The sequence below is a fragment of the Antechinus flavipes genome, chromosome 2, assembly GCF_016432865.1.
Source record: "Antechinus flavipes isolate AdamAnt ecotype Samford, QLD, Australia chromosome 2, AdamAnt_v2, whole genome shotgun sequence".
Lineage (NCBI taxonomy): Eukaryota > Metazoa > Chordata > Mammalia > Dasyuromorphia > Dasyuridae > Antechinus > Antechinus flavipes.
Window position 1 is genome coordinate 419180733 of NC_067399.1, and position 8327 is coordinate 419189059.

Consider the following 8327-nt stretch of genomic DNA (forward strand, 5'->3'; position numbering starts at 1 on the left):
AGCCTCAGTTTTTTTTCATCTGTGAAATCAAGTTGATATCATTTCCACCAACCTATAGTTTTAAGAAATATGTTTTATAAAGATTAATGTCTCTCTGTGTGAGTACGCATATGTGTGTATATATGTGTGTGTGTGCATGTGCATGTATATATGTACATACACATATGTGAATATATTGGCAATTTCCAGAACAAATACCCAAATCTAAAATATATATTTATAGATACAAATAACTATGGAGTCACAAGAACAAACACCAAAAAAATGTGAAATAGTTTTAAAAATAAATTTATTTAGTCATTTGCCAGAGGATAAAAAAACAGAAGAGGTGCCATCCACTCCAAGTCTCTTTACACAATTTATAGAATTTGGACAAGGGCATTTGCTTGATTGACCCCACCCAGGCAGTTAGTAGTCTGCAGAAAAGGGCAGTGTGCAATGTATATAAGCTAAGTGCATCTAATTTGGGTAACTCAAAATACAGGGTGTAGATGGACCTGAGAGGACCCAGAATAAGAACAGGTTTGGATCTAATCATCCTGCTTCCCTAGAGTTTCTCTGAAGTCAGCCTGACTGTTACAGTAAGCTTTTGGGTTAGATGATTCTAGCCACTTAAAGATAAGTTCAAACAATATTAATAAATAATAAACTATTTTAATACTGTGTGTATGCTATTGTCTTTGTCTTCCTTTATTATTATTCTCATCTTATATTTTTTAAAAATTTAGATAAAAATGCTCTTGGGATGTCTACCTTTTTTCATGTTTAATGTTCTAAAGACCATTGCATAAGTAGATAAAAATGATGGATTTTTGTAATTGAATAAAAATATTGGAATGTAAATTCATTTTCTGTAGACTTATTGAAAGAATATTTAGAACAGATAAAACACAAGTTAAAACTATTACTATTACTACTGCTGTTATTATTATCTTTATGATTAGTAGTAGTAATGATAATAGTTGTAATAAAAGTAGCGTAAAATTCTTTTACTAGGTTGGTACAAATACTATTATTGGTGCTACTATCATGATTTCCAGTAGTAATGATAATAATAATGCTACTATTAATAATGTAAGTATCATTGCATTATTTCATACCCACATTCTATCAGTATCAATAATATTTATGCAGCAAGAATAATTTTGCTTAGTATTATTCTATTAGTATCAAGAATAGAAATATTCATATTAGAATTTTGACCAACCTAATCAATTATAAGAATTTATTTAAATTCCATAACTTTACCAATAATGCTAGTGAAGAAACTATAGGAGGCTTTCTTTGCCAGTCTTGATTTGTTGCCATCTCCATATTAGCAAAGAGTTTGATTTTGATTGTTAGCAGTCACTTACTCATTTGCTATCTTTATAAGAAAAATGATAATGTATTTCCATGTAAGTTTTAAGAAATGGTGTTTGATTGACCCTTATAAATAAGAAGTACAGATGTGTGGGTGGGTGTGTGGGTGTGTATTTTCACTTGTATGGGTGCCAGTCTTTCAATGGAAGAGCAAAGGTAGCAGAACCATCTAAATATCTCCAAGGAAATACACTTTAAAAGCATTCTTACTGTTTCTCTCCCCTCCTCCTCTCTTCCAGATCTTTACTAGTGCCCAAATCAACTCAAGAAACTAGGAACCAACAAGGAAGTAAGTAATTGACATTCAAAGACTCTATTTTTAGACACCTTTACACTTTCCTTGCTTCTAACTAGCAAGGAATTTTCCAAACAAGCTTTTAATTAGCAGGTGAATTTAATTGATATGTGGGTTTCTCAGAAGGGGAAAGGACCTCAATGTGGAGAAGGAGAGGGAGGAACCACATCACTCTCACTCACAATACAAGACCATTAATTCATTTGCACCTGGATGTTTTAAAGGAATCAATTTACTGTAGCAAAGAAAGAGGCAGAAAATCAAAAGAAATCTGTCAGAGGAGAAAGAGAGGCACTATAATTTAACCTGGTGCATGGATGCTTTAAAACTTCAAAAAATATTGCCATTAAGGTCCATATACAAAAGTCGGCCCATATATACACATATCACCAACCAGTCTTTTTGCATGTTGCAGATACTGCCCAAGTGTAGATAAAAGCTTGATTAAGTGCCTAAAATCAATAAAGATAATTTTTTAAAAACATTTTTATTGACCTAGTGAGATTAAAAAAAAACAAGTAAAGCTTTCATGAACCTCAGAAAACAATGAATGTATTATTAACCTAGTTACATTTGAACACTCTTTTTAACTGGCTAAAAATGTTTTTTTTTTTTTTTTTCTTAATTAACTTCATACTTATTTAAACATTTGAACCAAGCTTTCATTGGGACTGACCCTGCCTGCCAGTATGCAAGTGGGGTATTTTCTATACAGAAGTGTGTGCCTTAGATATATGTGTAAATATAATATACATATATATATATATATGTATGTATGTATACGTATATGTATCAAAAGGTATTAAATAATTTATTAAAAAGTTTATATGCTTTCATATGAAAGCATTAATAATTGGATTAAGTACTTTTTTTAGGTAAGTAAAATATCACAGATTGCTTGATTATTGTGTGATTCTTGTATTTTATGTATATATATATATATAGTAGTTCTCTAAAGTTGTAAAACAAATACCAGTCTGCACTGGTAAAGGGTATTTCTCTTTTTTATAGTATTTTATTTTTCCAACTACATGTAAAGATAGTTTTCAACTTTCATTTTTATATACTTTATGTTTCAAATTTTTCTCCTTCCTTCCCTTACATTCTCCCTCCCCAAGTTAACAAGCAATCTGATGTGGGTTAAACATGTGCAATTCTTTTAAACATGTTTCCATATGTGTTATATTGTACAAAAAAATAAAATTGAAAGGAAAAAAATGACAAAGAAAGAAAACAAGCAAACAAACAATAACAACAAAAGGTAAAAATACTATATTATGAACCATATTCTCTCTCCATAGTTCTCACTCTGGATGCAGATGGTATTTTCCATCCTAAGTCTATTGGAGGGCCTTGATTTACCACATTGTTGAAAAGAGCCAAGTCCATCACAGTTGATCATCACATAATCTTATTTTTATTATGTGCAATGTTCTACTCACTTCATCTAGCATTAGCATTATGTAACTCCTAGGCTTTTCTGAAATTATCCTCCTGATCATTTCTTATAGGACAATAATATTCCATTACATTCATATACTGTAATTTATTCATTCATTCCCCAAATGATGGAGTTTGAAGTCCCCTATACCAATGGAATCCCAGGTTCAGTCTCAAAAAAATATTTTTTGCATTATTATATCTTTGCTGCTCCTACATGGCCCTAGGTGTTGGATGTTGATACATATGTTGGAGATAAGAGCCATAACAGTGGTAATAAATGCATAGATTCTCCCTAAGCATAAGGGGTAGAATTCTGAATTCTGTGGGAAAAGAAATGTACATTCTATTCCCTGCAGCTAACCACCATAAGGAATGGCTGCCCTTTGACCTTCTAATGTGCCTTTTCAGATTATTTGATATTTATTCTTAAGAAAACCTTAAATAATAGCCTGAATACTTCTGAGTTCACTATAGAACTGTCAGAGAGATATATTTAGCAGCCAAATGGTAGCTACATGGAACACAGTCAGTAGAAGAGTGGCTGATGATTTGACCATCTTATATCTTTAGACTTTTGATTATGATTAAGACCAAAACAGATACTCTTGTGAAGTTATAAGATAATAAAAAATTCTGAATTCCTAAAAAGAAGGGCTACCGACTTCATCACAGAATTATTTCTCCTTCTTAGGATAAGAAATGAGAATTCTTGGCCCTTACCTTGAAGACTATATTTCTTCTTCCTTATTAAAAAATGATAATAATTCAGGAAGAAAATCTTTCAAAGAATAACATTTGACCCTATGGCCAGCAGAAACGCATAATGATAATAATATATTATTGATGCTGAAGTAGGTTTTGGATTAACAATTTGTCTAACCTATATTGTGAATAGACCCCTTAGATATTTGTAGAATAAGTTTGGAAAGAAGAAGTACATAACATCACATTCAATTATAGCATGATTTCTCATGACATAAGACAACAAGTGCTCCCTCTTTATACTCTTCTCTAGAATGCAAGTTATGCAAGTTTCCATGTCAACAGTCATCTAGAATCTAATACTGGGAATGGAAAGGTAATGAAAACCAGAAGCCATGAATACTATAATTGGTAATCCAACCCCCCAAACAACTGAAAATTAATTGGCCAGATGTTCACTACCCAAACAGAATAAGGTATTAGAATATAGGAGTCTGAATTTTATATCTTCCCCAGGTGTGCACAGTTGAGCAGAAGAAAATGTGATTATGAGTGACGTGTTGACAGGTTCAGTGCTAATGTCCCACAGTGCCCTTGTGTATCCATTATGTATTTAGGATTCTGCCTATCCCACCCTTCTCTAAGACATTTGAGAAATGTGAGAAAGAGAATGAAACCAGAAGATCCTCAAAACAGGAAAAACTTAGAAGTAGTATGAGTGGCAGTATGAAACTAAATTAGGCAAGTTAAAAAGAGAAATGGAACAATATCTTCTTTTAATGTAACAAGTTTCTATTTTAAGTCATGCCTAAGCCTATGTCCATGTAAAATCTAAAAAATTGCTATCTCAGTGAATGAAAGAAATTTATGGGATAACTTATTTTATTTGTAAGTTGCCATATTTTTATGGTCCTTCCATCTTCACAGTCAGTGGTGAAATCCTGCCAACTTCTCAGGTGAGATTTCCATGAGTTTTATTTTAGGGGAAAAAGGTCCAAAGCATCATCTGACTATTCATTGCAACATCATAAGGAATATTTAGGAAGAAAGTGTTGTTCTCCTAATAATATAGCACAGCTGTCTCAAAGAGCTTTTCATCTATCTTTTTAAAAGATGTGGACTTTCTAAAATAATGTCGTGCCCATTTGTCTCCTATGAAAGAAGATATTTCAAAACCAGGAACACCTATCATAATAAACCATTAAGATGACTCCAGCCTTTCAGTGTATTTTTAGAATTTCATATTTCACCCAATGTTGTTATATATAATTCATGATAGTGGGATATGATGGGATATGACAGTTATCTCATTTGTGTAGAAGGGCCAAATAACTCATGGCTGCACATCCACAAATAAATTATGCCCATCCTCAATCATAAGTTCTTATTTTGTTAGTCTCTTCATTTTAATGGATTTTCTTTTTGATATTAATATTTTATGCAAATGATTGTAATTCTTAATATCAATTTTGTTGTACTGACAGAAAATTCCTGGGAATTATGTTTACCTGTTTAAAAGGGAGCTGCTAACAAAACATTCAGTACCATATATCATTATCAGCAAAAGAAAAACTTAGAACTGTAATTCTTTTGAAAAAAAAATCATTCCATAAGATTGCCTTGTGTCACACTTGAGAAGGGAAAGGCATATGTTCATCATTCAATACTGTCTGATTCAGCATCATGAATGAAACTTTCCAATTCCTTTTTTTATTCCCTATTCACTTTCAAAGGACTTTCTTCTGATTCTGAGATTTAAACAATCTACTTGACTCTAAAAAATCTAAGCATTAATTTTAGAAGCCGTAGCAACTAGTGTAAGCAGAAAGTGAATGGGTCTGGGAAAGAAAAAAATCTCAAAAGACAAAATAGACAATTTGGGTTACATGAAACTAAAAATCTTTTATGTAAACAAAATCAAGGAATATAGAATTAAAAAAAAAACTACTTTTGAAATGGGAAACTATTTTGCAACAAATATAAAAAATAAAAGTTCTACACAGAGAATTGGTATAATGGTGTAATACTACTTGTTCATATTCATAGATTTAGAAACAAAAAGAATAGTATCAATAAGATTTTAGTTTATTTTCCCATTCCTATTTTGAGAAATTTAGGTCCAGAGGAGTTAAAGTGAGTCACCAATTCACACAAAATATTATTGTACCAGAAGAAATTAAACAAGGGATCATTTTGTAGAATCTTGGTTCCTATATAGAATCAAAGGAACAAAATCAGAAGATTTTGAAGAAAAATAACATTGTAAAGAAAAACAACTTTGAAAGACTTGAGAACTTTGACCAATACAGTGACTAAGATGATTGCAGAGGACTGATCATGAAACAAGTTGCCAACCTACTAAAAAAGAGGTGATGAATTGAAGATGAAGAAGGAGACATATATTTTTTTAGACATGGCTACTGTGTTTATTTGGTTTGCATGACAATGCTTATTTATTAAAAGAACTTTTTTTACTTTTTTTTAATTGAGGAGGAGATTAGGGAAGAACATGGATTTGAAATAGTGATTATCTACTTTTATATCCCCAAAAGGTCAATAGAAATGTTTTTTTGATGAAGAGAAAGAAACACAGAAGGAAACAGAGAAAAGCTGGACAATTTAGAAAGTAACATGTAGAATTTATTATATACACATTTAATGTAAAATAATTGATAGGCAATTGATATTGACATTTTCATAAGCAATCTTTTTTTATTCTAAAGTTAATATGGTATTCAAGTTCAAAATAAAAAGAAACAAACAGAAAAAAGAAAAATGCTAATAAATAATTAATAACAAAATATTTAATACTTAATAACAATAACATGATTTTATGAAAGTTAGTATTCTACACTGATGCAGATTGTAACATCTCCAACACTTTAATAAATGAAATTCATGACTTGAGTTGTTATATCCAAAAACAAATTAATCATCAACCTGGTAGCCAACCTTCTGGTAATATCCCTCTCCAAACTTAGCAAGGCTGGACATTGGGTGAATGCCATTTCTCTGTCAGTATTCAGAGCCTTTCCAGCTTTACTGATAGATACCTGGAGGAACTTCACACCTCATTGAGACATCAAAATAGAACCTGAATAAAAGTGAATAATAAAAGTTCACCTTGATATAATTATTTAAACATTTATACTTTTCTTCCAAAATCCTTCTTAAGCATAAATATTTTTATTTTACAAATGAATAAACTAAGGCAAAAAGGAAGGCAAATTACTTGCATACTATGCCAAAATTATTTGACATTAAAGTTAGAATTTGGGCTTCTGTCTTCACATATCAAGTGGATTGGTCTCTCCACTAAAGTGAAATGCACCAATGGCCCTGGTTTTCCCTCTTCAGATAGCAGTTTCTTCATCAGTAAAATATTAGCCTAACATCCTATGGATTTTGCTGTGAAGATAAAATGATGTAATACAAAGAAAAATGTTTTGTACTTGTAATGCATTATACACAAGTAGACTAATACTAGTATTAAATTCCTTTCTGACAAAAGCATCAAAACAGTTTTAATAAACTTTATTTAGTAAACTAAACATGTTTAGTAAACATGTCTATGAACATGTTCAAATAGAATTCAGAATAATTACACAAAATATGTTCCCCATTCATTCACTTTCACATAAAGCTATGGTTCACTATTATCAGTAGGGTAAGTTTCTATTTCCACTCTAGTTTTCATTTTTGACTACTTTGTGAAGAGTGTAGGAATTAGATTCAGAAAATGTTGATTTTGAATATGTACTAACTGGAGGACCTTGGACAACTCCCTTTACCTCTCTCAGCGTTACATCCTTATTTTGCCTGAAGCTACATCACCACAGCATTTAAAAAAAAAAAAAAAAAAAAACTATTATCTTATCATACTTCACCAAATCCCTTTTCCTGAATTCATCTATTTGCTGTCTTCCTCCATTACATTCCATTAGAATGTAAGTTCTTTGAGCCCAGAGACAATCTTAATTGTTTGTATTTCTGATTTTTCTATCCAGTGCTTAGAACAATAGAAAGTAATCACCTTCTAAATGCTTTATGAGCTAATATACCACTTTGCAAATTTTCATGCCATTAAGCCACAATTTTTATTCTTCTAAGATTTTAGAATTCTATGATTTCTCAGATATGTAGGATAAAAGGGAGCATATTGTTCAAAAAGGATACCCTCAATACATGCACAGGCCATTGTTTTTTTGTTGTTTAACTTTTTTACTATTTTTCTAATTAACAGACATTTATTCATTTCCCTCCTTCTTACCCTTCCCAAAGAGTAAAAACAAAAACAAAAGAAAACCCTCATATCAAATATTCTGGGTGTGTGTATATGTGTTTGTGTTTGTGTGCGTGTGCATGTGTGCATATTTGGCACAGGATCTGTCAATAATCTATAAGCCTTTAGTATTAAAACAACTACTCATCCTTGCCAATCACCTTCTAAAACATCACCCCAGAGGCAAGATTGCTATACTCATAATTCAGTTTTTGGTTCTGTTTCTTTTGAGTCCAAACCTAT